The sequence below is a fragment of the Tursiops truncatus genome, chromosome 1 (assembly GCF_011762595.2).
Source record: "Tursiops truncatus isolate mTurTru1 chromosome 1, mTurTru1.mat.Y, whole genome shotgun sequence".
Classification (NCBI taxonomy): Eukaryota; Metazoa; Chordata; class Mammalia; order Artiodactyla; family Delphinidae; genus Tursiops; species Tursiops truncatus.
In genome coordinates, this window is record NC_047034.1 from 77752863 (window position 1) to 77774399 (window position 21537).

The window sequence follows — 21537 nt, forward strand, 5'->3', positions numbered from 1 at the left end:
GCCCTGTCCCCGCCCTGCCGAGATGACCAATGGGCGGGCCGGCTGCTGAAGGGGAAGTGACGTCACAATGTCCGCCCACTTCGGGAGCCCACCAAGCCGAGGTAACACGCCTCTTATCCTTTATTTGAGATACAGCGGGATTTTGCCACTCTCCTCGAATTCTTACCTTTTGTCCTGCGTTACACTCCGGGGAAAGGAATTCTGGGATCGTGTGTTATGCTGATACAAAAATTTTTTAAGTAGTAAAGAAGTTGTAAAACAATGGATACAAGTATATATGTATGTGTCTTGTGTATAGACATACAGATTCAGGGTTTCATCTCAGAGTGCTACTCGGTGTATTTTCTGTGCACGTCCTTGTATACTTCATTCTCGTGGTATCCCAGGGACCATGTTTTTCCTTTCCCCACCATACAGAATACAAGAAATGAAGATTCTGAAAAAGAAGCTGATGACCAAGATAAGGGATAGAAAGATGACTTGTTTGCTTGAAGAGAGGTTGGTTGGTTGGTTGGTTTTCTCTTACTGGGTAAGACTGGGTTAGACCTGAGGGCGGGGAGGGGGGAGACTGCAGAAAGCAGCCAATTTGTGTTTTCAGACCAGAGAGCAAGGAGTGGTGTAACTTGATCCTTGAGGATGCCTTTGGCATAAGGGGGAAGTTGACTCTTCTGGAGAATCTTGGAGTCAACAACAAAGGAACTCAGCACCCAGCTAACTTCCAGGAAGAAGCTTCCTTTCCTCCCCCTTTCCCCTCCTTTCTCTCTCTGCAGCCATCAGAAATAAATTCTGGCTCATTTCATCTGAAATATGCTTTATTCCAGGGATAGTAATAGCTCAGAGAATCTCCAGCAAACTGGAGAACCAGACTGTACAAACAGGGAAGAATACGAAAGGCCAATGGAAGGGAGCACACAGACCAAATGGGAAGGACACTAGTGCCCCCTGCTGAGTGACAGACCCTGTAGCTTTGCACAGGTGACACTACTGGCCCTGGACACTAGACACCTCCAATGGCTCCATGACTTCTGCTGCACCTGGTCGGTGTTAAACTAAGGATCTTGAGGTAGGGAGATTCTTCTGTTGCAGGGGACAGAAAAAATTTCCCCAGGGCCTACTCCTTGTGTCTCTCAACTCCTGTCAAATGCTGGAGTAGTTGTTGCTGATGAGGATTGGCCAGCTCTCGGTAATAGACCCCCATCTTAGCCCCTAGGAAAACTAAGAAAGCAAGTATGTGATCCTTAAAAGTTGCAGAATGTGGGAAGTTCCTCATACAAAGGGGGCTCAGATACTAGATGGCTTAGATATGGCAAAAGACCTCCCCTGTACCCAGCACCCTGCAGCCAGCCCTGTGGATAACATTATAAATCCAGTGCCCAAGCCACTGCAACCCTGCCTCAAATATACACGTGTGCACGACCCAACCTCGGAGCATACTAGATGTTTATCCCTGAGCAGAGGGTGAGGGTTTCAACCTCTTAGACAGGGATGGTGGGTACATCATCCAGTATTATTTACATTATCTCCACTGAGAATTGAAAAGTTTGAAAGTTCATATTTCTGGGGGTAGAGTAATTGATCTAAAGCCATGGTAAGAAATAGCCACCAAAACTGGTTCTAAATCCTCTCTATCCACCAATGTCCAATGTAGGAGTTTCCTGTTGCTACTGTAACACATTACCACACAGTTAGTGGCTTGTAAAAACACACATTTATTATCTTATGGTTCTGGAGGTCAGAAGTCCAAGATGCACCTCACTGGGCTAAAATTAATGTGACAGTGGAGGTGAGGTTCTTTCTGGAGGCTCTAAGGGAGGATCTCTTTCTTTGCCTTTTCCAGCCTCTTGAATATGCCCACATTCTACTCTCACAGCCCCCTTCCATCTTCATAGCCAGTCACAGCTGATCAGGTTATTCTCACAATGCATTATTCTGAGACCAAATCTTCCTCCCTCTTTCACTTATATGGACCCTTGTGATTCCATTGGACCTTCCAAGATAATCTCCCCATCTCAAGGTCCTTAATTTAATCACACCTGCAAAGTCTCTTTTGCCATGTCAAGTAACATGTTCACAAATTCCAGGGACCAGGATGTGGACATCTTTGGGGAAGCATTATTCTGCCGCCACAGCCAGTCTCCTCAGTGAACACATTTCTGCAAACATATCAGTCAGTGGTGGCCCCCTCTCTTCTGAAAGCCAGGTGAAAGCAACTGAGTCCACTGCCTTTGAGTGTCAGCCAGTCAACAGCTGTGCCCCGTGTTGAGGCATTTGAGTCAGAGAGAGAGAAGGAGAAAGTCTGTGGGGAGAGGAATCTGAGGCCCCAGTGCCTGGGAAGTTCCCAGGGACCAGAGCTGAGAGCTGCAAACGCCTTCATGGGAGGAAGAGGCTGGAGAGGGTGTTAGGAATTGAATGTATGTGTTCCACCACCCGCCCCCCAAATTCATATCTTGAACCCTAATCCCTGTAGGGCTGTATTTGGAGGAGGGGCCTTTAAGGAAGTAATTAAGATTAAATGAGGTCATAGCCTTGGGACCCTGATCTGATAGGATTAGTGTCCTTACAAGAGGCGATACCAGAGAGCTTGGGCTCCTGCCCTACCCCAGCTCAAGCAAGGAGAAAAGGCTATGTGAAGACCCAGTGAGGCATCTGCTATCTGCATGCCATGAAGACAGCTCGCATTGGAAACTGAATTGGCAAGAACATCAATCTTGATTTTGGACTTCCAGCCTCCAGAATGTGTGAAAACAGATTTATGGTTAAGCCACCCAGTCTATGGTAATTTTTTATGGCAGCCCAAGCTGACTAATACAGATGGTCGCTTAGCCATTGGCCTAAGCAGCTTCTCCTACGTGGTCCTTTCTGGGATCTGCCCCAGTTTTGTTCATTTCTTGTAATTAGCACTCACCACCTGCTTTGCCCTTGTTAGGGCTGATCGGTGACTTTAGAATGAAGATTGATCACCTGGTTTAGGATTTCATAGTGCAATTTACTCCATGTAACAATGACCTGCACCAAGGATCTTCTTAGATTTTTTTTTTTTAAACAAGTTTGACATCTTCCCAAATATCAACCTAGCATGACTTGGACAGCTGGACTGAGATTCTGCAGAGTGACCCCGTGACCCCATGTGGCCTGCATTTCCTTTTCTCATGAGAGATTTCCGTGCTTTGGACTCTCCAGAACCACAGACTAGGGTTTGGCTGCTGGTAAGGGATCTGTGCCTAGCTCTGGGGAAACCTAGGGAGAAAGGTAAGATCCCCAGAATCAAGGCATGGGAGGCTGCTCTTGTGGGGATAAAGGAGCCTGGAGGATGAGAGAGGAGGCTGGGGTGTGTGTGTGTCCAGCATGAGGTCAGGGGAAGTTCAAGAGAGGGCAGCTGCCATTCTGGGACCAGAGGCTAGAACCTCCATGGCATTCATGCTCTGGTCATCATCCTCCTTATTCTTCCTCAGCTTCCGCCTCCCCCGTCCTCGCCATCCTCCCCTACCTTCTCCCCAGGCTTTTTTGTTCCCACTCCTCCTTCTTGTTCCTGCCCCTCTTGCTCCCTACCTCCCATCCCTTCCCCCCGACTCCCAAAGCAGGCCAACATGGGAAGGGACTGCCCCAGTCTGAGGGGACGACGAGGGAATATCTTCCACCAGCCTGAGAAACACGAACACATTGCTCTCTGGTCAGAACCTGGTTTGGTGGAGACAGAGCAAGATGGCTCTGCCTGAGGAGCTCATCCTCCACAGCCAACCCAGGCAGCACGGGCCTTAGGCCGACCCCGGGGATGTGTGGCCAAAAGTCAGGAAGCTCTCTACTGGGACCTGGAACATCTGGTTCAGGAGGCCCCAGACAGGTTAACCTTTTGATGCCTGCTTCTTTACAAGGCGAAGTTCCAAGGAAAGGGGCATGGCATCCCCCTCTGTCCACCTGGTGTTTATGCAAGGGTGGGTCTGAGAAAACCCATCTGTTCCACGGAGACCAGCTGAAAGTTCATAGTCAGAAGTTAGTGGGGTCGCATGTGCACCGACTCCACCACCACCTTCACTTCCTCTACCACAGGCTCTTAGTCTTGGATGAGATTTCCACCATCAAAGTCAACCTGGGGGTGGGGGGAGGGTAGGGAAGCAACATCTGGGAAAAGAAACCTAATCTGGGAAAAGAAACCTAATCTAAACTGACTAGTTCTTTTTCGTTTGTTTGTTTGTTTTTGCGGTACGCGGGCCTCTCAGTGTTGTGGCCTCTCCCATTGTGGAGCACAGGCTCCAGACGCACTGGCTCAGCGGCCATGGCTCACGGGCCTAGCTGCTCCACGCCATGTGGGATCTTCGCGGAACGGGGCACGAACCCGTGTCCCCTGCCTCGACAGGCGGATTCTCAACCACTGCACCACCAGGGAAGCCCTAAACTGACTAGTTCTTGTGCAATAGTATGGCCATCAATGGAGCGTTTCTAGGGTTCTGATTTGACTTTGTCTTGCTTTGCTGTCCTACATTGCACTTTCATATACTGTCTTAATTTTACTAAACTTTGTTGAAAGTAGACAAGTTTTTTTTTCTTTATTCCAATATTAGTTGGCACCTTAGTTAGTAGTGTTCTCAGCAGCAGAATAATGCCCCCTCTAGGTTGTCCCTGTTGTAATTCCCCAAACCTGTGAATATATTACATCACATAGAAAAGGAAACTTTGCAGCTCTGATTAGGATAAAGACCTTGAGATGAGGCGATTATCCTGGACTATTCAGATGGGCCCCCTGTAATTACACGGAACCTTAAAATTGGGAAGCAGAAAAGAAGGTCAGGATGATGCAAAGTGAGAAGGACTCTACCTGCTGTTGCTGGTTGTGAAGATGGATAAAGAGGGCACAAGCCAAGGAATGTGGGTGACCTCTAAAACCTTTTCAGAAAAGACAAGGAAACAAATTATCCCCTAGAGCCTCCAGAAGGTAAGGCAGCCCTATTAACCCCTTGATTTTAGCCCAGTGAGACCTTTGTTGGACTCCTAACCTACAGAACTGTAATATAGTAAATGTGTGTTCGTTTAAGCCACTAAACTCATGGTCACTTATTACAGCAGATATAGAACGCCAATTCAATAAGTGTCTAGCACATTCACCTTAGCAATAATAAGATGGGGGACACATGAACCCTGTATAAATCTGCAGGTTGTCTGTCTGTCTTTGGCTGACAAGTCAAGAGATATATTAGTACATGTTTGAAGCATTACATTAGGTATGTTTTTTCCTTTCCATTTTTTTTCCTAAAGGTCACCCTGTTTCCTGCACAGGTGTACCCAAGATGGTTCTCATTGCAATTACAGCAAATTGAAGACATTGGTGGCGACACATTTGCTTTTAAGAACGGGTTCTAACATGTAGAGGGAAACAATATAATTTATGGAAAGTTAAATACTGTAGAATCCTCCATTCCAAAGATACATTTTTTGCAACTTTATTTTTATTAGGGTGAAGAACTACTTTTCAAAGGTGAAACACAAGAATGCCTTTTAGGAGTTTTTCCTAAAAGTAATTGATCCTGACCAGGTCTGAGATTTACTGGATTCATATGCTGTTGTTCTCATAAATGTTACATCCATAAAATGAAGTTCTTAGAAGTAATATTTGAGTTCTCCATTGACTACTGATTACACCATCAATGCCTTCCAGCCCTGGCAGCACAGGGAGGAAGGAAGAATTGCTGGGATGCTTGCATCACCACAGGGCAAAAGGTCCTCAAATTTTACTACTTTATCTTTAAGTAAGACTTCATAGATTGGCTGAATTTTCATCCATTCTGCTAACTCTGCCAGTGAGTTCCTCTGTAGTGACAGCTAAAGGCACTCATGGAAAATACTTAAATAACCAAGTGTAAAAGCAGAAGTCATCTACTACGGAAGGAGAGCATGTGTCTACCTCAGGCCTGAGTCTTTTTTTTTTTTTTTTTTTGTTGGTACGCGGGCCTCTCACTGTTGTGGCCCCTCCCGTTGCGGAGCACAGGCTCCGGACGCGCAGGCTCAGCGGCCATGGCTCACGGGCCCAGCCGCTCCGCGGCATGTGGGATCTTCCCGGGCCGGGGCACGAACCCGTGTCCCCTGCATCAGCAGGCGGACTCTCAACCACTGCGCCACCAGGGAAGCCCAGGCCTGAGTCTTTTGATGGATCTTTTTGTGATTGATGGTGGTGGTGGTGACAATGGTTGAGCTTTTTGTTCATGTTCTTGCTTAATTTTTCAACCATTACTAGGAAATAATTGTGCAGTGAGTGCTTGATTTTAATTCTGGCAGGCAAAAGAACATAACTAAGGACTTTTCCCAAGGAATGCTTTGAGATCTTTATGTCAATTTGTGGTATGACTTATACACTTTTCAATTAAAGATTCTTAAAGGAAGACAAGCTTATTTATAGGTTTGAATCAGTCTTATAGAACAATAGGTTTTCAACTGGGATCCGCAGCCCACCCGCATCAGAAACATGTGGTTTGTGTTTACGTGAAAAACGCAGACTCTAGGCCTCACACCAAGGAAACCTCTGGGGATTGGAGCCCAGGAAGGAGTTTCTGTAATCTCCACAGCTGATTCTGAGGCACTCTAAATGTAAGAACTGCCCTTTAGTACTTTTAGATAAGGGGATTGTTACAAAATGACAAGAGGGTAGATCATTCTTTTAAACTTAGACTTCAAGCATTAGACAGTGAGGTGAGCTCTTCGTGACAGTTTGTCTTTCCTATTCCCCACTCAGCCTAGGGACTCGTGCAGAAATTAGAGACAAAGTAGGGGGAAAAAATCGTATTTCTTTGTACACATTTTTTTTGAATTTTATTTATTTTTTATACAGCAGGTTCTTATTAGTCATCAATTTTACACACAGCAGTGTATACATGTCAATCCCAATCTCCCAATTCATCACACCCCCACCCCCACCCCCCGCCACTATCCCCGCTTGGTGTCCATAAGTTTGTTCTCTACATCTGTGTCTCAATTTCTGCCCTGCAAACCAGTTCATCTGTACCATTTTTCTAGGTTCCACATATATGCGTTAATATACGATATTTGTTTTCCTCTTTCTGACTTACTTCACTCTGTATGACAGTCTCTAGATTCATCCACGTCTCTACAAATGACCCAATTTCATTCCTTTTTATGGCTGAGCAATATTCCATTGTATATACGTACCACATCTTCTTTATCCATTCGTCTCTCGATGGGCATTTAGGTTGCTTCCATGACCTGGCTATTGTAAATAGTGCAGCAATGAACATTGGGGTTCATGTGTTTTTTTGAGTTATGGTTTTCTCAGGGTACATGCCCAGTAGTGGGATTGCTGGGTCATACGGTAATTCTATTTTTAGTTTTCTAAGGAACCTCCATACTGTTCTCCATAGTGGCTGTATCAATTTACATCCCCACCAACAGTGCAAGAGGGTTCCTTTTTCTCCACACCCTCTCCAGCATTTGTTGTTTGTAGATATTCTGATGCTGCCCATTCTGACTGGTGTGAGGTGATACCTCATTGTAGTTTTGATTTGCATTTCTGTAATATTTAGTGATGTTGAGCAGATTTTCATGTGCATCTTGGCCATCTGTATGACTCCTTTGGAGAAATGTCTATTTAGGTCGTCTGCCCATTTTTGGATTGGGTTGTTTGTTATTTTAATATTGAGCTGCATGAGCTGTTTATATATTTTGGAGATTAATCTTTTGTCAGTTGATTGGTTTGCAAATATTTTCTCCCATTCTGAGGGCTGTCTTTTCGTCTTGTTTATGGTTTCCTTTGCTGTGCAAAAGCTTTGAAGTTTCATTAGGTCCCATTTGTTCATTTTTGTTTTTATTTCCATTACTCTAGGAGGTGAATCTAAAAAGATCTTGCTGTGATTTATGTCAGAGTGTTCTTCCTATGTTTTCTTCTAAGAGTTTTATAGTGTCCATTCTTATCTTTAGGTCTCTAATCCGTTTTGAGTTTATTTTTGTGTATAGAGTATGGTCTTAGGGAGTGTTCTAATTTCATTCTTTTACATGTAGCTGTCCAGTTTTCCCAGCACCACTTATTGAAGAGACTGTCTTTTCTCCATTCTATATCCTTGCCTCCTTTGTCATAGATTAGTTGACCATAGGTGTGTGGGTTTATCTCTGGGCTTTCTATCCTGTTTCATTGATCTATATTTCTGTTTTTGTGCCAGTACCATACTGTCTAGATTACTGTAGCTTTCCAGTATACTCTGAAATCAGGGAGTCTGATTCCTCCAGATCTGTTTTTTTCCCTCATAGCTTTAGCTATTCGGGGTCTTCTGTGTCTCCATACAAATTTTAAGATTTTTTGTTCTAGTTCTGTAAAAAATGCCATTGGTGATTTGATAGGGATTGCATTGAAACTGTAGATTGCTTTAGGTAGTATAGTCATTTTCACAATATTGATTCCTCCAATCCAAGAACATGGTATATCTCTCCATCTGTTGGTATCATCTTTAATTTCTTTCATCAGTGTCTTATAGTTTTCTGCATACAGGTCTTTTGTCTCCCTAGGTAGGTTTATTCCTAGGTATTTTATTCTTTTTGTTACAATGGTAAATGGGGGTGTTTCCTTAATTTCTCTTTCAGATTTTTCATCATTAGTGTATAGGAATGCAAGAGATTTCTGTGCATTAATTTTGTATCCTGAAACTTTACCAAATTCATTGATGAGCTCTAGTAGTTTTCTGGTGTCATCTTTAGGATTCTCTATGTATAGTATCATGTCATCTGCAAATAGTGACAGTTTTACTTCTTCTTTTCCAATTTATATTCCTTTTATTTCTTTTTCTTCTCTGATTGCCATGGCTAGGACTTCCAAACTATGTTGAATAATAGTGGTGAGAGTGGACATCCTTGTCTTGTTCCTGATTTTAGAGGAAATGCTTTCAGTTTTTCACCATTGAGAATGATGTTTGCTGTGTGTTTGTCGTATATGGCCTTTATTATGTTGAGGTAGGTTTCCTCTATTCCCACTTTCTGGAGAGTTTTTATCATAAATGGGTGTTGAATTTACTCAAAAGCTTTTTCTGCATCTGTTGAGATGATCATATGCCTTTTCTTCTTCAATTGTTAATATGGTGTATCACGTTGATTGATTTGCTTATATTGAAGAATCCTTGGATCCCTCGGATAAATCCCACTTGATCATGGTGTATGATCCTTTTAATGTGTTGTTGGATTCCGTTTGCTAGTATTTTGTTGAGGATTTTTGCATCTATGTTCATCAGTGATATTGGTCTGTAATTTTCTTTTTTTGTAGTATCTTTGTTTTGTTTTGGTATCAGGGTGATGGTGGCCTCATACAATGGGTTTGGGAGTGTTCCTCCCTCTGCTATATTTTGGAAGAGTTTGAGGAGGATAGGTGTTAGCTTTTCTCTAAATCTTTGATAGAATTCACCTGTGAAGCCATCTGGTCCTGGGCTTTTGTTTGTTGGAAGATTTTTAATCACAGTTTCAATATTAGTGCTTGTGATTGGTCTGTTCATATTTTCTATTTCTTCCTGATTCAGTCTTGGCAGGTTGTACATTTCTATGAATTTGTCCATTTCTTTCAGGTTGTCCATTTTATTGGCATAGAGTTGCTTGTAGTAATCTCTCATGATCTTTTGTATTTCTGCAGTGTCAGTTGTTACTTCTCCTTTTTCATTTCTAATTCTATTGGAGTCTTCTCCCTTTTTTTCTTGATGAGTCTGGCTAGTGGTTTATCTATTTTGTTTATCTTCTCAAAGAACCAGCTTTTAGTTTTATTGATCTTTGCTACTGTTTCCTTCATTTCTTTTTCATTTATTTCTGATCTGATTTTTATGATTTCTTTCCTTCTGCTAACTTTGGGGTTTTTTTGTTCTTCTTTCTCTAATTGCTTTAGGTGTAAGGTTAGGTTGTTTATTCGAGAGAATCCCCATGATTCCCCAAGACACATCTCCATATGTGTCTTGGTGTGTTTCTCCTTGGATTTATCTTGTATGGGACTCTCTGTGCTTCCTGGACTTGATTAACTATTTCCTTTCCTATATTAGGGAAGTTTTCAACTATAATCTCTTCAAATATTTTCTCAGTCCCTTTCTTTTTCTGTTTTTCTTCTGGGGCCCCTATAATTCGAATGTTGGTGCATTTAATGTTGTCCCAGAGGACTCTGAGACTGTCCTCAGCTCTTTTCATTCTTTTTTCTTTATTCTGCTCTGCAGTAGTTATTTCCACTATTTTATCTTCCAGGTCACTTATCCGTTCTTCTGCCTCAGTTATTCTGCTATTGATCCCTTCTAGAGTATTTTTAATTTCATTTATTGTGTTGTTCATCGTTGCTTGTTTCCTCTTTAGTTCTTCTAGGTCCTTTTTAAATGTTTCTTGCATTTTCTTTATTCTATTTCCAAGATTTTGGATCATCTTTACTATCATTATTCTGAATTCTTTTTCAGGTAGACTGCTTATTTCCCCTTCATTTGTTAGGTCTGGTGGGTTTTTATCTTGCTCCTTCATCTGCTGTGTGTTTTTCTGTCTTCTGATTTTGCTTACCTTACTGTGTTTGGGGTCTCTGGAGCTCCTTTAAGCAGCACTCTTAATCCCTCTCCTCTCACACCAGGAAACAAAGAGGGAAGAAAAAGTCTCTTGCCTCTTCGGCAGGTCCAGACTTTTCCCTGGACTCCTTCCCGGCTAGCCGTGGCGCACTAACCCCCTGCAGGCTGTACTCATGCCGCCAACCCCAGTCCTCTCCCTGTGCTTCGACCAAAGCCCAAGCCTCAGCTCCCAGCCGCGCCTGCCCCGGCGGGTGAGCAGACAAGCCTCTCAGGCTGGTGAGTGCCAGTCGGCCCTGATCCTCTGTGCGGGAATCTCCCTGCTTTTCCCTCCGCACCCCTGTTGCTGTGCTCGCCTCCCTGGCTCCAAAGCTTCCCCCTCCGCCACCCGCAGTCTCTGCCCACAAAGGGGCTTCCTAGCATGTGGAAACATTTCCTCCTTCACAGCTCCCTCCCACTGGTGCAGGTCCCGTCCCTATTCTTCTCTGTTTATTCTTTTTTGTTTTGCCCTACCCAGGTATGTGGCGGGTTTCTTGCTTTTTGGGTGGTCTGAGGTCTTCTGCCAGCATTCAGTGGGTGTTCTGTAGGTGTTGTTCCACGTGTAGATGTATTTCTGATGTATCTGCGGGGAGGAAGGTGATCTCCACATCTTACTCTTTCGCCATCTTCCCCGAGACCTGTAAAGCTTTTGATTTCTCCATCGAATCTGAATGTGATCCTAGCCGGGTAGAGTAATCTTTGTTGTAGGTTCTTCCCTTTCATCACTTTAAATATATCATGCCACTGCCTTCTGCTTTGTAGAGTTTCTGCTGAGAAATCAGCTGTTAACCTTATGGGAGTTCCCTTGTATGTTATTTGTTGTTTTTCCCTTATTGCTTTCAATAATTTTTCGTTGTCTTTAATTTTTGCCAATTTCATTACTATGTGTCTCAGTGTGTTTCTCCTTGGGTTTATCCTGCTGGGGACTCTCCGCACTTCCTGGACTTGGGTGGCTATTTCCCTTCCCATGTTAGGGAAGTTTTTGACTATAATCTCTTCAAATATTTTCTCGGGTCCTTTCTCTCTCTCTTGTCCTCCTGGGACCCCTATAATGCGAATGTTGTTGCATTTAATGTTGTCCCAGAGGTCTCCTAGGCTGGTTCATTTCTTTTCCTTCTTTTTTCTTTATTCTGTTCCACAGCAGTGAATTCCACCATTCTGTCTTCCAGGTTACTTATCCGTTCTTCTGCCTCAGTTATTCTGCTATTGATTCCTTCTAGTGTATTTTTCATTTTAGTTATTGTATTGTTCATCTCTGTTTGTTTGTTCTTTAATTCTTCTAGGTCTTTGTTAAACATTTCTTGTATCTTCTTGATCTTTTCCTCCATTCTTTTTCTGAGGTCCTGGATCATCTTCACTATCATTATTCTGAATTCTTTTTCTGGAAGCTTGCCTCTCTTCACTTCATTTAGTTGTTTTTCTGGGGTTTTATCTTCTTCCTTCATCTGGTACATAGCCCTCTGCCTTTTCATTTTGTCTATCTTTCTGTGAATGTGGTTTTTGTTCCACAGGCTGCAGGATTGTAGTTCTTCTTGCTTCTGCTGTCTGCCCTCTGGTGGATTAGGCTATCTCCACATTTTGTTTTAATAGCCACCAAAAAGGTTGTTTCATTTCCTCTCACTGACCCTGTCCACTATTTATGTAACCCTTCAACATATCATTATAGCAACATATATAAATATATATCACACATTTATTCACACATATGCATATTCTAAAGCACTGCAAAGACACAGACTAGGCTTTAGCACAACTGAGGTCTGCTCACATTTCACTTAAAAATGATCACTGGTTCGTTTACAGAAGACTTTCAATGGGCTTGGATTTTTGGATTTGTTGTTTCCCTGGTGTCACTTCTGTCATCCCCAGTGTCTGTCTCCTCTAAGTTGGCTGTCTTAGTGAAGCAGTCATCTGAACACCAGGACACGAAGACCTCTACCATCACCCTGTTTGTATGTTTCCATGAACCAAGGCACAGCCCTGGCATTTCCCTACCCCACGAATGGCCAAAGATTCAGTGTAGCAACAAACGTTCATTTTGATTCAAGGTTTTGTACATTCCATCCATCATTCTGCTAAACCAGCCAGCATATTATGAGAAAAGCCTGAATATTACAGTATTCTGTTAGAATGCAGGTGAGTTATTCCCCAGAATCTGTGGGGGAAAGAGGTGTTTAACTTTTTATTCAGACTTGCAAGAGGATACTGTGGTGACAATCTACCAGGTCAGGGAGATCTTGGCTGATGGCTCAGGAAAGCAAACCAAGGCAGGTACATAAGACACAACCTGAGGCCTCCTGGAATATTCTTCTTAAAATATCCTATTGTTCCACTCGTGATGTTTTTGTCCCCATGGTAGTATTGGATACTGGATTATTATCAAACACAGGATGATCTGCTTAATGTTTCCGGCCCTGTCTGAATTTATCCATAGGAAATCGTACTGTTCTTGAGGAAGAGGAAGACCAAGACCTTATCTGTTCTAGGTAACTATGAAGAAACATGGGTCTTAATTCAGTGGTGACATCTGGTCATCTCAGATGCAGGGAAATCTGAAAGTGCTGAATATGCCTATTTCTTCCATTCTGACAACCACAAAGTGTCCCTTTTAATAATGTTGTCTGCTTTCACTGCGGTACTTGTATAGGCCCCTTTATGAATCCCTCTCAATTATAGTAACCTACAGTCAGTTGATGCAGGGGTACTAATCAGCCACCCGATTTCTTGCAGTCTCCTGTTCTCTCCTTTCTATTAAAACCAGCGTGAGATGCATATCTGCCTCTGCCTGTTTGGCCTTACCACACTGGCAGGTATTTGATGGCAAGGAAAGGAACGAGAGAAAAAATTCGTATCACATCTCAGTATTAGAGAAATTGGCCTTGAAGACACAGGACTTCTAGGAGCCCATTAGGCTGCTAGAGCCTGTTCACTTGGCTGCTACATGTAAATTTCACCAAAAACTTATGCTATTGTTGAAGCCGCCTTTACAGTTTCTAAGGGCGTGCATGATGTGACTGCTGTGTACTGGGGTAGTTCAGTCTCCTTCCTCCTGGGCTCGTTTCTGATCAGTGCTCAGAGCATGTCATGCTCACTTTCTCCCCCTCCCTCTCTCTCCTTTTCCCTTTGCAAGCACCCGCCGGCCCCAGATAGGAAAGGATTTTTATACCTCCCTTTATGGGGACTTTCCATTTCTTTTCTGTGACTGTTAGGCAGCTAGCTACAGATGAGCAGCAGGGGAAGGCAGAGGTGGAGACTCAGGATATATTGTGCATTGTGTCCAAGTGAGTCATGTGTGAGGGTGCATAGGTGTGTGCTTGTATAGGCTAAGCATGGAGTCCAGAGTATAAAATAGTACCTCCCCTTCCCACAATAATGAAATTTAGTGTTTCCTTTTCTACTGTTAAAATGCAACTTGCAGTTCGCTATTCACTAAATGGATTTCCCTAACGGGTTCAGAACTGCAGATTCAACAAATTGATTTTTTTTTCACTTAATTTTTTCCTTATGCAAAAACCCCATAATGAATCTTAGGCCTCATTCTCCTATGTTTATCCTTTTTCATGCGCTTCTATGCACTAGCATAAAAGAGTAGGAGAGACTCTTTCTTTGGGAAAAGTTTGAGAAGAAAGTGATGAGAATCTAGTATAACTAAAACTAATGCTTTTTCACTTTTACTTCAGAGTTTTGTTTTTCTATATGTTGAGAATATTCCTAGAAATGCCCTAAGGTGGATCCATCATGAAGTTACCTTTCTAGAATGTTGGTGTCCATGGGATGCAAATGGGTTGGGCCACAGTTACACTCCCTGCTCTCTTTTTGCTAATTTCATTTTGAGTTTCCTGTTTTTCCATTTGTTCCTCAGCCCCTTTGGAGAAGGATTTCTCTGCAAAGCCTTATTCCTGTCCAGGAGGGTGACCAAACAACCTCCATTAACTGTTGACACCTCCAGATTGGAGCCTTTCCTCTCCCTTCCCCCAAATATATGGAAAGGGCCTGTGGCCTGGGTTCTAGGGCCAGGGTTGTCAATAACAGGCCACGTGGTTTTAGTTAGTCCCTAGCCCCTTGGAAACATAGCTCCTCATCTGTAAAAGGTGGAACTAGACTTGGAAACATTCTGAGGTTCCTGTTGGCTCTCACATTCCAGGGCTTTCCCTGTAGCCTGCCCCTCCTCCTCAGAAGGCAGGGACGTAGAGATAGAAGAGGGTGTGTTTCTCTACCAAGGATCCTCTGCTCCCATAGCAGTCTGTTTCTGAAAGTGTACAAGGGATGCTAAGCACATCCATCCTGGTACATGTGAGAAAGTCATCATTCGGTCCAGATGAAGGGGATTCAAGAGGGACGTACGTGGCTGCTGAGGATTGGGTGGTGGGGATTCGGTTAAGGCTTTGCAGCAGCTTTGAGCTGGGATATCACCAAGCACTGGTGGGGTGAGGACAGGGGTCCCTAGATCCTGCACCACAGGCTGGATGAAAGTTTAGGGAGGTATTTCTTCTAACTCATGTACCTCACTCTCCACTTCAGCCAGCCTGTGGCTCCCACTTCAGCTCCTCCTGTCGACAGGAGCTCAGCCTGCCCCTGGCCTCTGTCACCATGTAGCCATCCCTCCAGGCTCAGCTATCAGCAGGACCTAACAAAACTCACATTTCATCTCTCTCTCTCCCTCTCTCTCCTCTCTCTCCCTCTCTCTCTCTCTCTCTCTGTCTTTCACAGATACCAATTACTTTAGGAACTAAGAAAAGATATCGCCAATTTGGAAGAAACCGCATTATAAAATGTACCTTTTCCATTTGATGAAAATAAATCTGCAGCAGCAAGTCAAGTTAAAGCCCAAATAGAACCCTGGAGGGATCCTTTCCTGAGAATCAACCTTACAACCAACAACTACTCTCCACACTTCAAGACACAGATCTGATGGAAGAAATCCCAGTTATCAGCCTCCAAGGGTGATTCATTGATAAGAAGACCGATGCTTTGATGGACACACAGTTTGGAGAGACCTTAACTCTTGCTCGTCTCAATGTTCATCCTCCACACACCGGCATCAGGAGCAACTGGAAGAAGGCAACATGTCAACCCGGTCATTCTTTGCCACTAGATGGACTGTACTAGGATCTGAGGGCATTAACTATGCAGTGTTCTTGCTGAAACTGTTTAGCCTGAGTTTCATCATGAGGTAGTTATCAGATGACTGCAGAATTTAGGCCATTGAACAAGACAAGTGGCCTGTCTTTCTTCAAACAGTCAACGTCTCCACAAATAAGACAACAAAAAGGAGAATAGGTGTTTTGGATTCCCAAGGACTAAAAAGATTGTGTCAGTATATTTCTTTAGTCCTTTGGAACCCAAAACCTCTCCTCAGCTTTCTGTGGCTGTCTTCAATGGTGGTGACATTGACTTGCTTGCAGAGGACAGGTCAGTTGTCTGGCTCAAGGGTCTACATTTTGCAGTTGTCTGATCATTTCCTCAAGGGTTCAGTTGAACCCTTTTTGCCAAGAACACCACTTACTGCATGCTGTGTGCTTCCAAGCACAGCCCCTTTGGAGACTAAGAGTGTCCACTGTGCCTGTCACCACTACTGTCATTTTAGCATTGGACACTTTGTTATGCACGGGCCATGAGATCCGTTCACTGGAAAGACATGTTTTCTGTCTATAATCAGTAACTTGATTAGCAGTACTTTGAGAGTTTATGAATATCTTGTTCCGTGATGCTCTTTCTCTAAATATTTTACCATCCCTTATTGTTCCCTCATGTATGTCAATTATCATACTTGTGTTTGTGCCCTGGACATTTTCTAATTCAATCATTCTGTAAACTTGTATTCCTGGCCTTGTGCTGTGGAAAAGACAATCCATACCCCTTCCATATCATTAAAAGTGTTTTTGAGTTTCACTGTGGACTCATGCGTTTTTAAAATTCAGTGTTATAATCCATTATTATCATGATTGATTTTAGTGGGTATAGACATAATATAAATATTCTTGTTTCTCCTATTCATCTTTATATCTTAAACTCTCCCACATTTTTTAAGCTATATTTACCATTTGTAGGCGATTGTATTTCTGTGTTTGTTTTCTGTGTTATTTTATTTTATTTGTGTGTGTGTGTGTGTTTGGTATTTACAAAGGACTGGCTAAATGCACTAATTTTAGCTAGTGCACTAAAATTTTTGACCCCTTAGTCCCTGAGTATGTTGTCACATTTCTAATATTTGGAATATAAGTTTTAAATGACATCTCTCAACTTCAACTTTTACCACTGTGATGATCAAGGACATTATTCTACTTTTCTCTTTTCTTCTGTCTTTACCTACCACTTCTTACAGTATTATTTCAACCCAATCAAATGTATACCCTTTACATTCGATTTTTCCCACCTTGTCCCCACCTCTTTTTTTTTTTTTTTTTTAATGAGGGAACCGGCAAGGTAGAGGTAGGAGCTGGAGGGGCCCACCGGGCCCTTTATACACCCTAGTGGCACAGGATGGCTGCCCCACCCTGGGAGTGCCAGCAGCCTCCCTGCAGAGGCCCGAGGGTATGCCCAGGCTGCCCCCAGAGCAGGGCCCATGACACACTGGCTTAAATCTACAATTACATATATTCAATGATGACCAGCTGTACAAAACTCAAAAGTTTCCTCAGTCAGCTCTTGATGAGTAGAGTTCATCCTTAAAGATTCCTCATGATGGAGTAAGGACTCCCTAAGTTTGGCATATTTAATACTTGTTTTCTATTGCTTTGATACATGGACAGCTTGACTGAATATACATGACTTGACCATAATGAATTTACTGATTTTTTAAAAAACATCTTGCTTTGCATGTTCTATTGAGATGTAGAATGTAACTTTCTCTCCATTGAGGGCAAAGGGAGGCCTGGAGCTTCACAGAAAAAAATTTTTTTTTAATCTTAAAAATAAATAAATTAATTAAACAAAATAAAATCTTTTAGCTCTAACAGGATAGGTCTTAGAGTTGACCATTCCAGTTCTATTTCTCCCAGGTCTCTATGACTTTCTCTCTGATCCTTTCTCATTATCTTTTATTCATTACTATTCTGTTTGATGCTTTCATTTTTTCGTTCAATGTCCCTTCTAATTTCAGACAAATATGATCCCTTATGTACTTTGTCATTTAGCCTCTTTTCCAGAGACTTTTCTTTTCCTTCAATTTTTTCTAATCTCTGCCAATTCTAATTTCTCATTTCTTCTTTCTTGTCTACTTCTATTTTGTGTTGTGTATTTGTTATGTGAAGTTTTGGGGCTTTTCCCCGTGTGTGTGTGTGTACAAATGCTTTGTTCACAAACACTTAATTCAGATACAGATGCCGTTTTACACTTTTCCTATGTTTTGTGATGGATTTTGAAGGGAATTTTTTCATGACCTGAAATTTTTAACTATTTATGTTTTTTATCCTGTCATCTTAGAATAAATGTCTGTTGTATGATTTTTATTTTAACATGACTGGGTCTACTTGAACGAGAAACAGCAGTTTCTAGGTAGGAACAGTTCTAGGTAGGAACAGATTAGTGCTTTGAGTGGCTTAGTCGATTTCTTAGTTCTAGATCTGTCTTGTGCAATTATTTTAGCAGATGTAAGGTTTTGGGGAAAGGCATGGTGTGTCTCCTGATTCTGGGATTCTGTTTCTTCCAGTAGGACCTTTAACTTCTGCCAGTTACTTCATTCTTTCTCTTCACCACAAGCTTCCAAAGGATGCTACCTTCATCTAGGTCTCACACTTGATCCCAGTAATTGTGCCTCCTCAAAATTGTCACCCTCTGGTTCTCTGCACTGTCAAACCCAACCCCTTCCTGTCAATTCCCCAGACACCAGAGCTATATACCACCAGGTCTTAGGCATCCTCTGAGTTTATCCACATGCTCTTTCTGTGAGTAATTTTACCTGGGTTCCCTCCTGAGTATGTCCTCCTTGCTCTCCTCTCCTTTATATGCAGAGTCTTTGCTGATCCCTCTACTGCTGTGTGGCTCCAAGACCTGGGTGAAAACAAACCAGTTGGAATCCACAGTGTTCTCTGGCCTCTGGTTGTTTAGGGCAGGGTTATGAGTGGTGTCTTTGACTCTCTATGTTAAGTCTCTAGCCCTCTGAAATATGTGTTGATAGATTCAGCTGCCGTTATCCTAGGTGGATCTGTGGTCTCCTATCATTCTTTTTCAAATGAAGAATTTCAATAGTACACAAAATTGACAGAATTATATAATAGAACATCCCCATCTTTGTCAGCCACGTTCAACATTTATCAACTTATGGCTGAAATTGTTTTACTACAATTCCACCCACTTATCTTTTCCTGTTATTTAAAGCAAATCTCAGACATCATATTTCATCTGTAATTATGCCAGTATGTTTCCCTAAATGAAGACTCTTTCTGAAAGTATTATCATAGCACTACAATTATTCATAAATCAATTTAAAATCTTTAATATCATAAAAATAGTGTTCAAATTCCCAGTTATTGTTTTCAAGTTAGTATCCTTTCTTGGGAGCCAAATAAAATCCACAAATTGTAATCAGTAGGATATGTGTTTAAGTCTTTACATATATGTTTACCCTCAGTTCCTTCCTTCCTTCCTTCCCTCCTTCCTTCCTTCCTTCCTCTCTCTCTCTTGCTCCAGCTCTCTCTTGGTCTCTTGCTGTCATTTTTTTTTTTTTTAAATCATTCATTTGTTGAGGAAACTGAGCTGTTTGTTCTGTAGCATTCCTGCAGTCTAAATTGAATACCTGGGTGTACTTTCATAAATTCTCTTGTCCTCCATATTTCCTTTTTGGTGGTAGAATCTAGAGCAATGCTGTAATAAAAGAAAACACAAGGCACATATGTAATTTAAATTTTACTAGTAGCCACACTGCAAGCTAAAAAAGTATAATCACACAATAATATAAATATGACCTATTCAATACATAGCTAGTTAATGCTACACAGTAAAGGAAATATAATTCTACCAGTTTTAAAGCTGTGTTTAATAGAAAAATATTGTGCATGTCTTCAGTTTTTAAGTTTACATTCACATGAATTATAAATGAAATATAATTAAAATCTAGCTCCTCAGTCCTACTAGCTACATTCTAAGTGTTCAACAGCCATATGTGTCTAGTGGCCCCTATTTTGGACCTGGCAGATACAGAGACTGATGAGATTCACGTCTGATATCTTGGCAAGACTACCTCAGAAGTGGTGTGTGCTCTCTGATCAGGAGGCACATCAAAATCCTGTGTGTTTCTTCAAATAATATTAGCAGCTCTTGGAGTTCAAGGCCTAGATCCATTAACTGATTATGTGGAGCAAAAGGGTGATGTTCCATCATCATGTATTATTTAACTGGAACACTTGTATAAAAAGAAACTTCCCCTAAATACTAAATACTGTTTAGTTATTTAGTGGTACCCTCTGTAAAGAAAACTGCAGCTTAATGAGCAATTCCCCAAGCATCTTCTGTGGTCACCAGTTAATTTCCTTTTTTTTTCCCCCGTGCTAATATGAATTCAAAGTTTCAAACACATTGAAGTATTTCAATTCATGGCAATATAGTCTTTACTGACACTCCAATTATCCTCTCTTTCAGTAGGGAAAGTGACTTTAAGCTGGCTCCTTCATTCTTTTGATAAGATCCTAATAGTCTTTGAGAACATTCCTGATATCAGTATGACAAGGTGCTTCTGTCTCATCTTGAATATTTTCTGCCTGAGTTGGACTCAGTCATTTCTCTAAGAATCTCTGGTTTCTTTTTATGCAAAACATTATTCTCAAGTCAAATTGTGTAACCTAAAGATACTCATTGGAATTGGTTTATTTCTAGGTCTTTCCAGTGGACAGAGCTAGGAAATACTCATATTTGTATGTATTCATGTATTCACATATATCCACATTCACAATTCAAATTCAGAACTACAGGCTTTTTATTGAACGTCTATCGTACATCTGCATCTCTTTTCTCTAATACCAGTATTTTTGTTTTTAAGGACACTGGGACTAATAGAAATACGATATTTCATACAGTCTCCTTTGCTTTTTCCTACATTACATGGACAAAAGAATAAAATACTAACAATGCCAATAACAACACAATTGAAGAAAGCAGTTTTTAAATTCTGTCCCTGTCCTGGGGTACATATAAATTATTGTGTTTTATAGCCTCTTGGGAGAGTTCTTATCCATATGCTTGTTCCACAAGAGGCATACACAGGTTCATTTGTTACATTGTGCTTTCAATGTCTAGAGGCGACATTTTAAAAATTAATTTAATTTTATAATGATAAAAAAATGAATGTGGTTTCCAACTCAAATCAAACCAAACAAGGCATATTCACTATAGTCTAGCCTGGACTTAAGATGTGCACGTGTCTCAAAGGCCTGGGTGGATGTGGGTCAGGGATCCCTGGTCTCCTCAGACGCCGGAATCCTTGGCCTTCCTCCTCCTTCAGGCTGAGCTTGGGACGAGGTTTCTTGGAGTGAAGGTTCAAATCTTAGCCTAACAGCGGCTTTCCGTGTCCAATGGAGACTTAGAAGCGAGAAATTCTGAATAAAATGGGAATAAACTGGGATAGGATCCATTAATATTCGGAATAATAGGGCACCTGAATACAATACAGTACTTCCCATCCAGGTCTGGAACCCTCGACCCGAAAGCTAAGACGCTGTCACCCTGGCTGCTCAGCGACGTCACAGCCCCGCACCGCGACCCTTTACTCACAGGGAGCAGCGCGCAGTTACAAGACGTGCGGTGTGAAGCCCCCTCGCGAGGCAGGACTCAGTGGGCGCAGCCTCTGCCTTTTACCCCTGAGACTCAGGGTGACCCGACGAGGGGGAGCCACCGGCTCGGTCCCTGCGCCCCTGGGCGGCGGGGCCGGGGCCTCCGGTGGCCAGCGACGGGCAGAGTCGCCAGGGTCCAGCGGGGACCCCGCGGGCTCGTCCCCCCACCTGCCCGCCATGGCGTCCGCGTGGAGCGCGCCGCTTGGAGCAGCCGCTTGGAGCAGCTTGGA

At 42.4% G+C, this 21537-nt stretch overlaps 2 long non-coding RNA genes across 3 annotated transcripts; one reads left to right on the forward strand and one right to left on the reverse strand.

The window, feature by feature from the left end:
* Positions 1-68: 68 nt before the first annotated feature.
* LOC117313157 (uncharacterized) lies at positions 69-16433 on the forward strand. 2 transcript variants are annotated; one of them, XR_012333512.1, is made up of 3 exons: positions 69-101; positions 418-498; positions 15252-16433. It is a non-coding gene; the product is annotated as an uncharacterized lncRNA (long non-coding RNA). The 2 variants fall into 2 exon arrangements; XR_004527633.2 differs by lacking the exon at positions 69-101 and having other exon boundaries at positions 121-498.
* On the reverse strand, positions 15485-21511 carry LOC109547384 (uncharacterized). Its single transcript, XR_012333502.1, has 3 exons — positions 19279-21511; positions 18442-18533; positions 15485-15592 (listed from the first exon to the last, which is right to left on the reverse strand). It is a non-coding gene; the product is annotated as an uncharacterized lncRNA (long non-coding RNA).
* Between the last annotated feature and the right edge of the window lie 26 nt (positions 21512-21537).